The sequence below is a fragment of the Bombina bombina genome, chromosome 7 (assembly GCF_027579735.1).
Source record: "Bombina bombina isolate aBomBom1 chromosome 7, aBomBom1.pri, whole genome shotgun sequence".
In the NCBI taxonomy this organism is placed as follows: Eukaryota; Metazoa; Chordata; class Amphibia; order Anura; family Bombinatoridae; genus Bombina; species Bombina bombina.
Window position 1 is genome coordinate 474311662 of NC_069505.1, and position 12200 is coordinate 474323861.

At 44.7% G+C, this 12200-nt stretch overlaps 1 protein-coding gene across 1 annotated transcript in view; it reads right to left on the reverse strand.

Moving 5' to 3' along the window:
* The window catches only part of LOC128636447 (zinc finger protein 484-like), a 130104-nt gene that overhangs the window by 117722 nt on the left and 182 nt on the right, over positions 1 to 12200 (reverse strand). The window lies entirely within an intron of this gene.

The window sequence follows — 12200 nt, forward strand, 5'->3', positions numbered from 1 at the left end:
AATGATGGAACAACAATCTCCTGATTGATATTCCTGTTAGAAACTACCTTAGGTAAAAACCCAGGTTTAGTACGCAGAACTACCTTGTCTGAATGGAAAATCAGATAAGGAGAATCACAATGTAAGGCAGATAACTCAGAGACTCTTCGAGCCGAGGAAATGGCCATCAAAAATAGAACTTTCCAAGATAAAAGCTTAATATCAATGGAATGAAGGGGTTCAAACGGAATACCTTGAAGAACTTTAAGAACCAAGTTTAAGCTCCACGGAGGAGCAACAGTCTTAAACACAGGCTTAATCCTAGCCAAAGCCTGACAAAAAGCCTGGACGTCTGAATTTTCTGCCAGACGTTTGTGAAAAAGAATAGACAGAGCAGAAATCTGTCCCTTTAACGAACTAGCAGATAAGCCCTTTTCTAAACCCTCTTGTAGAAAGGACAATATCCTAGGAATCCTAACCTTACTCCATGAGTAACTCTTGGATTCCCACCAATATAAAATATTTACGCCATATCTTATGGTAAATTTTTCTGGTAACAGGCTTCCGTGCCTGTATTAAGGTATCAATAACTGACTCCGAGAAGCCACGCTTTGATAGGATCAAGCGTTCAATCTCCATGCAGTCAGCCTCAGAGAAATTAGATTTGGACGGTTGAAAGGACCTTGTATTAGAAGGCCCTGCCTCAGAGGCAGAGACCATGGTGGACAGGACGACATGTCCACTAGGTCTGCAAACCAGGTCCTGCGTGGCCACGCAGGCGCTATCAGAATCACTGATGCTCTCTCCTGTTTGATCTTGGCAATCAGTCGAGGCAGCAGCGGAAACGGTGGGAACACATAAGCCATTTTGAAAACCCAAGGGGCTGCTAGAGCATCTATCAGCGCCGCTCCCAGGTCCCTGGACCTGGATCCGTAACGAGGAAGCTTGGCGTTCTGGCGAGACGCCATGAGATCCAGTTCTGGTTTGCCCCAACGATGAACCAGCTGAACGAACACCTCCGGATGAAGTTCCCATTCCCCCGGATGAAAAGTCTGGCGACTTAGAAAGTCCGCCTCCCAGTTCTCCACGCCTGGAATGTAAATCGCTGACAGGTGGCAAGAGGGAGACTCTGCCCAGCGAATTATCTTTGAGACTTCCAACATCGCTAGGGAACTCCTGGTTCCCCCTTGATGGTTGATGTAAGCCACAGTCGTGATGTTGTCCGACTGAAATCTGATGAACCCCAGTGTCGCTAACTGAGGCCAAGCTAGAAGAGCATTGAATATTGCTCTTAACTCCAGAATATTTATTGGGAGGAGTTTCTCCTCCTGAGTCCACAATCCCTGAGCCTTCAGGGAGTTCCAGACTGCGCCCCAACCTAGAAGGCTGGCATCTGTTGTCACAATCGTCCAATCTGGCCTGCGAAAGGTCATACCCTTGGACAGATGGACCCGAGAAAGCCACCAGAGAAGAGAATCTCTGGTCTCTTGATCCAGATTTAGTAGAGGGGACAAATCTGAGTAATCCCCATTCCACTGACTTAGCATGCATAATTGCAGCGGTCTGAGATGCAGGCGCGCAAATGGCACTATGTCCATTGCCGCTACCATCAAGCCGATTACTTCCATGCACTGAGCAACTGACAGGCGTGGAATGGAATGAAGGACACGGCAAGCATTTAGAAGTTTTGATAACCTGGACTCCGTCAGGTAAATTTTCATCTCTACAGAATCTATAAGAGTCCCTAGGAAGGAGACTCTTGTGAGTGGTAATAGAGAACTCTTTTCCACGTTCACTTTCCACCCATGCGACCTCAGAAATGCCAGAACTATCGCTGTATGAGACATGGCAATTTGAAAACTTGATGCTTGTATCAGAATGTCGTCTAGATACGGAGCCACCGCTATGCCTCGCGGTCTTAGAATGGCCTGAAGTGAGCCCAGAACCTTTGTAAAAATTCTCGGGGCCGTAGCTAACCCGAAGGGAAGAGCTACAAACTGGTAATGCCTGTCTAGAAAGGCAAATCTTAGGTACCGATAATGATCTTTGTGAATCGGTATGTGAAGGTAGGCATCCTTTAAGTCCACTGTGGTCATGTACTGACCCTCTTGGATCATGGGTAGGATGGTTCGAATAGTTTCCATTTTGAATGATGGAACTCTTAGGAATTTGTTTAAGATTTTTAGGTCCAAAATTGGTCTGAAGGTTCCCTCTTTCTTGGGAACCACAAACAGATTTGAGTAGAATCCTTGCCCTTGTTCCATCCGCGGAACTGGGTGGATCACCCCCATTACTAGGAGGTCTTGTACACAGCGTAGAAATGCCTCTTTCTTTGTTTGATTTGCTGATAACCTTGAAAGATGAAATCTCCCTTGTGGAGGAGAAGCTTTGAAGTCCAGAAGATATCCCTGAGATATGATCTCCAACGCCCAGGGATCCTGGACATCTCTTGCCCACGCCTGGGCGAAGAGAGAAAGTCTGCCCCCCACTAGATCCGTTTCCGGATAGGGGGCCATCCCTTCATGCTGTCTTAGGGGCAGTAGTAGGCTTTCTGGCCTGTTTGCCCTTGTTCCAGGACTGGTTAGTTTTCCAGGCCTGTCTGTAACAAGCAACAGTTCCTTCCTGTTTTGGAGCTGAGGAAGTTGATGCTGCTCCTGCCTTGAAGTTTCGAAAGGCACGAAAATTTGACTGTTTGGCCTTTGATTTGGCCCTGTCCTGAGGAAGGGTATGACCCTTACCTCCAGTAATGTCAGCGATAATTTCTTTCAAGCCGGGCCCGAATAAGGTCTGCCCCTTGAAAGGAATATTAAGTAATTTAGATTTAGAAGTCACGTCAGCTGACCAGGATTTAAGCCATAGCGCTCTGCGCGCCTGGATGGCGAATCCGGAGTTCTTAGCCGTTAGTTTAGTTAAATGTACAATGGCATCAGAAACAAATGCATTAGATAGCTTAAGTGCTTTAAGCTTGTCCATAATTTCATCCAATGGAGCTGTGTGAATGGCCTCTTCTAGAGACTCAAACCAGAATGCAGCTGCAGCAGTGACAGGCGCAATGCATGCAAGGGGCTGTAAGATAAAACCTTGTTGAACAAACATTTTCTTAAGGTAACCTTCTAATTTTTTATCCATTGGATCCGAAAAAGCACAACTATCCTCCACCGGGATAGTGGTACGCTTAGCTAAAGTAGAAACTGCTCCCTCCACCTTAGGGACCGTCTGCCATAAGTCCCGTGTAGTGGCGTCTATTGGAAACATTTTCCTAAATATAGGAGGTGGGGAAAAAGGCACACCGGGTCTATCCCACTCCTTGCTAATAATTTCTGTAAGCCTTTTAGGTATAGGAAAAACGTCAGTACACACCGACACCGCATAGTATCTATCCAGCCTACATAATTTCTCTGGAATTGCAACTGTGTTACAGTCATTCAGAGCCGCTAAAACCTCCCCTAGCAATACACGGAGGTTCTCAAGCTTAAATTTAAAATTAGAGATCTCTGAATCCGGTTTCCCTGGATCAGATCCGTCACCCACAGAATGAAGCTCTCCGTCCTCATGTTCTGCAAACTGTGACGCAGTATCGGACATGGCTCTCACAACACCAGCACGCTCTGTCCTTATCCCAGAGCTATCGTGCTTGCCTCTTAATTCTGGCAATTTAGATAATACTTCTGTCAGAGTATTATTCATAATAGTAGCCATGTCTTGTAAAGTGATTTGTATAGGCGTCTCTGATGTACTTGGCGCCACAATATCACGAGCCTCCTGAGCGGGAGGCGAAGGTACTGACACGTGAGGAGAGTTAGTCGGCATAACTTCTCCCTCGTTGTCTGGTGATAATTCTTTTACAGATAAAGACTGACCTTTATTATTTAAAGTGAAATCAATACATTTAGTACACATATTTCTATGGGGCTCCACACTGGCTTTTGAACATAGTGAACAAACAGATTCATCTGTGTCAGACATGTTTAAACAGACTAGCAATGAGACTAGCAAGCTTGGAAAACACTTTAGAATAAATTTTCAAGCAATATAGAAAACGCTACTGCGCCTTTAAGAAGCACAAAAAAACTGTCACAGTTGAAATAACAATGAACCAAATCAGTTATAGCAACCAAATTTTCACAGTAAATGTATTAAGTTAGCAGAGCATTGCACCCACTTGCAAATGGATGATTAACCCCTTAATACCCAAAACGGATAATTAATAAGCAAAAAAACGTTTTTTAACACAGTCAAACACACTGTCACAGGTCTGCTGTGACTGATTACCTCCCTCAAAATGACTTTTGAAATCTCTTGAGCTCTCTAGAGACGTCCTGGGTCATGCAGGAAGAAGCAGGAAGACTGTGACTGAATTTTTACTGCGCAAAAAAAGCGCTAAAATAGGCCCCTCCCACTCATTATTACAACAATGGGAAACCTCAGTTAACTGTTTCTATGCAGAAATATAAGTCAGCCATGTGGAAAAATTCATGCCCCAATAAGTTTTATCACCAAAGTACCTCACAAAAACGATTAAACATGCCAGCAAACGTTTTTTAAACTTCATTTTTCTTTAAAAATATGTATTTCTATTGATAAGCCTGATACCAGTCACCACTACTGCATTAAAGGCTCATTACATTACTTCAGTATTAACAGCATTTTCTTAGTCAAATTCCATTCCTTAGAAAATTACTTTACTGCATATACATAATCAGCCTGATACCAGTCGCTTCCACTGCATTTAAGGCTGTACTTACATTACTTCGGTATCAGCAGTGTTTTCTTAGTCAATTCCATTCCTTAGAAAAATATTTTACTGCACATACCTCATTTGCAGGAGACCCCGCACGCTATTCCCTTTCTGAAGTTACCCCACTCCTCAATGTGCGAGAACAGCCAGTGGATCTTAGTTACTTCTGCTAAGATCATAGAAAACGCAGGCAGATTCTTCTTCCAAATACTGCCTGAGAAAAAAACAGCACACTCCGGTGCTATTTAAAAATAACAAACTTTTGATTGAAGAAATAATTAAGTATAAAACACCACACTCCTCTCACGACCTCCATCTATGTTGAGGGTTGCAAGAGAATGACTGGATATGACATGTGAGGGGAGGAGCTATATAGCAGCTCTGCTTTGGGTGATCCTCTTGCAACTTCCTGTTGGGAAGGGAATATATCCCATAAGTAATGGATGACCCGTGGACTGAATACACTTAACAAGAGAAAATACATTTTTCCATAACTATTGTCACTATTGTTTGCTACAGTCCCTGCATCTGTCTCACTGGCACCCCCTCCAAAGTGCCTTATATGCAGCCACCTAACCCTATAGACTGAGAATACCCTCTGCATCACATATACCACCTCATCCTATAGCACCTGATGCAGAGATATACAGTACTACAGAGATGGTCCATATGTCTTTACTGCACATCCTCAGCACCTTAAATTCTCACACATTGTACCCTACCCAGTACCGTATATACAGATATATAATATTATAAAGAGATTTTCTCTGACACACACACGGCCCCTCCCCAGTGCTTTATATACAGTTATATAATATTATAGATTCCCTCTGTATCACACACACAGTCCCCTCTCCAGTGCTTTATATACAGATATATAATATTATAGATTCCCTCTGTATCACACACACAGAGCCCCCTCTCCAGTGCTTTATATACAAATATTATAGATAGATTCCCTCTGTATCACACATACACAGCCTCCTCTCTAGTGCTTTATATACAGATATATAATATTATAGATAGATTCCCTCTGTATCACACACACAGCCCCCTCTCCAGTGCTTTATATACAGATATATAATATTATAGATTCCCTCTGTATCACACACACAGCCCCTCTCCAGTGCTTTATATACAGATATATAATATTATAGATAGATTCCCTCTGTATCACACACACAGCCTCCTCTCTAGTGCTTTATATACAGATATATAATATTATAGATTCCCTCTGTATCACACACACAGCCCCTCTCCAGTGCTTTATATACAGATATATAATATTATAGATTCCCTCTGTATCATACACACACAGCCCCCTCTCTAGTGCTTTATATACAGATATATAATATTATAGATTCCCTCTGTATCACACACACACAGCCCCCTCTCTAGTGCTTTATATACAGATATATAATATTATAGATTCCCTCTGTATCATACACACACACAGCCCCCTCACCAGTGCTTTATATAGATATATAATATTATAGATAGATTCCCTCTGTATCACACACACAGCCTCCTCTTCAGTGATTTATATACAGATATATAATATTATATATATATTCCCTCTGTATCACACACAGCCCCCTCTCCAGTACCTTATATACAGATATATAATATTATAGATTCCATCTGTATCACACACAGCCCCCTCTCCAGTACCTTCTATCTATAATATTAAATATCTGTATATATTTCCTCTGTATCACACACAGCCCCCTCTCTCCAGTGATTTATATACAGATATATAATATTATAGATTCCCTCTGTATCACACACATGCACAGCCCCCTCTCCAGTGATTTATATACAGATATATAATATTATAGATAGATTCCCTCTGTATCATACACACAGCTCCCTGCCCAGTACCTTATATACAGATACTGTATATAATATTATAAAGAGATTTTATCTGACTCACACACACAGATACAGGCACATGCAATGCACACATTACACACAGCTACAGGCACATGCAATGCACACATTACACACAGTTACAGGCACATGCAATGCACACACTACACACAGGCATATGCAATGCACACACTACACAAAGGCACAGGCACATGCAATGCACACACTACACACACACTACACAGAGCTAAAGGCACATACAAGGCACACACTACACAGAGCTACAGACACATACAAGGCACACACTACACAGAGCTACAGGCACATACAAGGCACACACTACACAGAGCTACAGGCACAAACAAGGCACACACTACACAGAGCTACAGGCACAAACAAGGCACACACTACACAGAGCTACAGGCACAAACAAGGCACACACTACACAGAGCTACAGGCACATACAAGGCACACACTACACAGAGCTACAGGCACATACAAGGCACACACTACACAGAGCTACAGGCACATACAATGCACACACTACACACAGCTACAGGCACATACAGTGCACACACTACACACAGTTACAGGCACATATCGTGCACACACTACACACAGCTAAAGTCACATATCGTGCACACACTACACACAGCTAAAGTCACATATCGTGCACACACTACACACAGCTAAAGAGATTTTCTCTGACTCACACACACACAGGCACATGCAATGCACACATTACACACAGCTACAGGCACATGCAAAGCACACATTACACACAGCTACAGGCACATGCAATGCACACACTACACACAGGCACATGCAATGCACACACTACACACAGGCACATGCAATGCACACACTACACACAGGCACATGCAATGCACACACTACACAAAGGCACAGGCACATACAAGGCACACACTACACAGAGCTACAGACACATACAGTGTGCACACACTACACACAGCTACAGGCACATATAATACACACAGCTACAGGCACATACAGTACCACCCACTACACACAGCTACAGGCACATACAGTGCACACACTACACACAGCTACAAACACATACAGTGCACACAGCTACAGGCACATACAGTGCACATACTACACACAGCTACAGGCACATACAATACACACAGCTACAGGCACATACAGTGCACACACTACACACAGTTACAGGCACATACAATACACATACTACACAGCTACAGGCACATGCAATACACACAGCTACAGGCACATACAGTGCACACACTACACACAGTTACAGGCACATACAATACACATACTACAGGAACATACAGTGCACACACTACACACAGCTACAGGCACATACAGTGCACACACATACAGTGCACACAGCTACAGGCAAATACAGTGCACACACACTACACACAGCTACAGGCACATACAATACACATACTACACAGCTACAGGCACATACAGTGCACACACTACACACAGTTACAGGCACATATCGTGCACACACTACACACAGCTACAGGCACACACAGCTAAAGACACATGCAGTGCACACACTACACACAGCTACAGGCATACACTACACACAGCTACAGGCACATACAGTGCACACACACTACACACAGCTACAGACACATACAGTACAACCACTACACACAGCTACAGGCACTCACAATACACACAGCTACAGGCACATACAGTACACCCACTACACACAGCTACAGACACATACAGTGCACACACTACACACAGCTACAGGCACATACAGTGTGCACACACTACACACAGCTACAGGCACATACAGTGTGCACACACTACACACAGCTACAGGCACATACAGTGTGCACACACTACACATAGCTACAGGCACATACAGTGTGCACACACTACACACAGCTACAGGCACATACAGTGTGCACACACTACACACAGCTACAAACACATACAGTGCACACAGCTACAGGCACATACAGTGCACACACTACACACAGCTACAGACACATACAATACACACAGCTACAGGCACATACAGTACACCCACTACACACAGCTACAGGCACACACTACACACTGCTACAGGCACACACAGCTACAGGCACATACAATACATATACAATACACACAGCTACAGGCACATACAGTGCATATACAATACACACAGCTACAGGCACATACAGTGCATATACAATACACACAGCTACAGGCACATACAGTGCACACACTACACACAGCTACAGGCACATACAATACACACAGCTACAGGCACATATAGTGCACCCACTACACACAGCTACAGGCACATATAGTGCACCCACTACACACAGCTACGGGCACATACAGTGCACACACTACACACAGCTACAATACACACAGCTACAGGTACATACAATACACACACTACACACAGCTACAGGCATACACTACACACAGCTACAGGTACATACAGTGCACACACTACACACAGCTACAGGCACATACAGTGCACCCACTACACACAGCTACAGGCACATACAGTGCACACACTACACACAGCTACAGGCATACACTACACACAGCTACAGGCACATACAGTGCACACACAGCTACAGGCACACACACTACACACAGCTACAGGCACACACACTACACACAGCTACAGGCACATACAGTGCACACACTACACACAGCTACAGGCACATACGGTGCACACACTACACACAGCTACAGGCACATACGGTGCACACACTACACACAGCTACAGGCACATACGGTGCACACACAGCTACATGCACATACAGTGCACACACTACACACAGCTACAGGCACATACAGTGCACACACTACACACAGCTACAGGCACATAAAAGGCACACACTACACACAGCTACAGGCATACACTACACACAGCTACAGGCACATACAATGCATGCACTACACACAGCTACAGGCACATACAATGCACACACTGCTACAATACACACAGCTACAGGCACATACAATACAATACACACAGCTACAGGCACATACAATACACACACTACACACAGCTATAGGCATACACTACACACAGCTACAGGCACATACAGTGCACACAGCTACAGGCACATACAGTGCACACACTACACACAGCTACAGGCACATACAGCTACAGGCACATACAATACACACAGCTACAGGCACATACAATACACACAGCTACAGGCACATACAGTGCACACACTACACACAGCTACATGCACATACAATACACACAGCTACAGGCACATACAGTGCACACACACTACACACAGCTACAGACACATACAATACACACAGCTACAGGCACATACAATACACACAGCTACAGGCACATACAATACACCCACTACACACAGCTACAGGCACATACAGTGCACACACTACACACAGCTACAGGCACATACAGCTACAGGCACATACAATACAATACACACAGCTACAGGCACATACACTACACACAGCTACAGGCACATACAATACACACAGCTACAGGCACATACAGTGCACACACACTACACACAGCTACAGACACATACAATACACACAGCTACAGGCACATACAATACACACAGTACACACAGCTACAGGCACATACAGTGCACACACTACACACAGCTACAGGCACATACAGCTACAGGCACATACAATACACACAGCTACAGGCACATACAATACACACAGCTACAGGCACATACAGTGCACACACTACACACAGCTACATGCACATACAATACACACAGCTACAGGCACATACAGTGCACACACACTACACACAGCTACAGACACATACAATACACACAGCTACAGGCACATACAATACACACAGCTACAGGCACATACAGTACACCCACTACACACAGCTACAGGCACATACGGTGCACACACTACACACAGCTACAGGCACATACAGTGTGCACACACTACACACAGCTACAGGCACATACAGTGTGCACACACTACACATAGCTACAGGCACATACAGTGTGCACACACTACACACAGCTACAGGCACATACAGTGTGCACACACTACACACAGCTACAAACACATACAGTGCACACAGCTACAGGCACATACAGTGCACACACTACACACAGCTACAGACACATACAATACACACAGCTACAGGCACATACAGTACACCCACTACACACAGCTACAGGCACATACAATACACACAGCTACAGGCACATACAGTGCACACACTACACACAGCTACATGCACATACAATACACACAGCTACAGGCACATACAGTGCACACACACTACACACAGCTACAGACACATACAATACACACAGCTACAGGCACATACAATACACACAGCTACAGGCACATACAGTACACCCACTACACACAGCTACAGGCACATACAGTGCACACACTACACACAGCTACAGACACATACAGTGTGCACACAGTACACACAGCTACAGGCACATACAGTGTGCACACACTACACACAGCTACAGGCACACCCACTACACACAGCTACAGGCACATACAGTACACCCACTACACACAGCTACAGGCACATACAATACACACACCTACAGGCATACACTACACACAGCTACAGGCACATACAATACACACAGCTACAGGCACATACAGTGCACACACTACACACAGCTACAGGCACATACAGTGCAGAAACTACACACAGCTACAGGCACATACAATGCACACACTACACACAGCTACAGGCACATACAGTGCACACACTACACACAGCTACAGGCACATACAGTGCACACACTACACACAGCTACAGGCACATACAGTGCACACACTACACACAGCTACAGGCACATACAGTGCACACAGCTACAGGCACATACAGTGCACACAGCTACAGGCACATACAGTGCAGAAACTACACACAGCTACAGGCACATACAATACACACAGCTACAGGCACATACAATACACACAGCTACAGGCACATACAGTACACCCACTACACACAGCTACAGGCACTCACAATACACACAGCTACAGGCACATACAAGGCACACACAGCTACAGGCACATACAAGGCACACACTATACACAGCTACAGGCACATACAATGCACACACTATACACAGCTACAGGCACATACAATGCACACACTATACACAGCTACAGGCACATACAATGCACACACTATACACAGCTACAGGCACATACAATGCACACACTATACACAGCTACAGGCACATACAATGCACACACTACACACAGCTACAGGCACATACAATGCACACACTACACACAGCTACAGGCACATACAATGCACACAGCTACAGGCACATACAATGCACACAGCTACAGGCACATACAATGCACACAGCTACAGGCACATACAATGCACACACTACACACAACTACAGGCACATACAATGCACACACTACACACAGCTACAGGCACATACAATGCACACACTACACACAGCTACAGGCACATACAATGCACACACTACACACAGTTACAGGCACATACAAGGCACACACTACACACAGCTACAGGCACATACAAAGCACACACTACACATAGCTACCGGCACATACAAAGCACACACTACACACAGCTACCGGCAAATAGAAGGCACACACTACACAGATACAGTTAAAGACATAC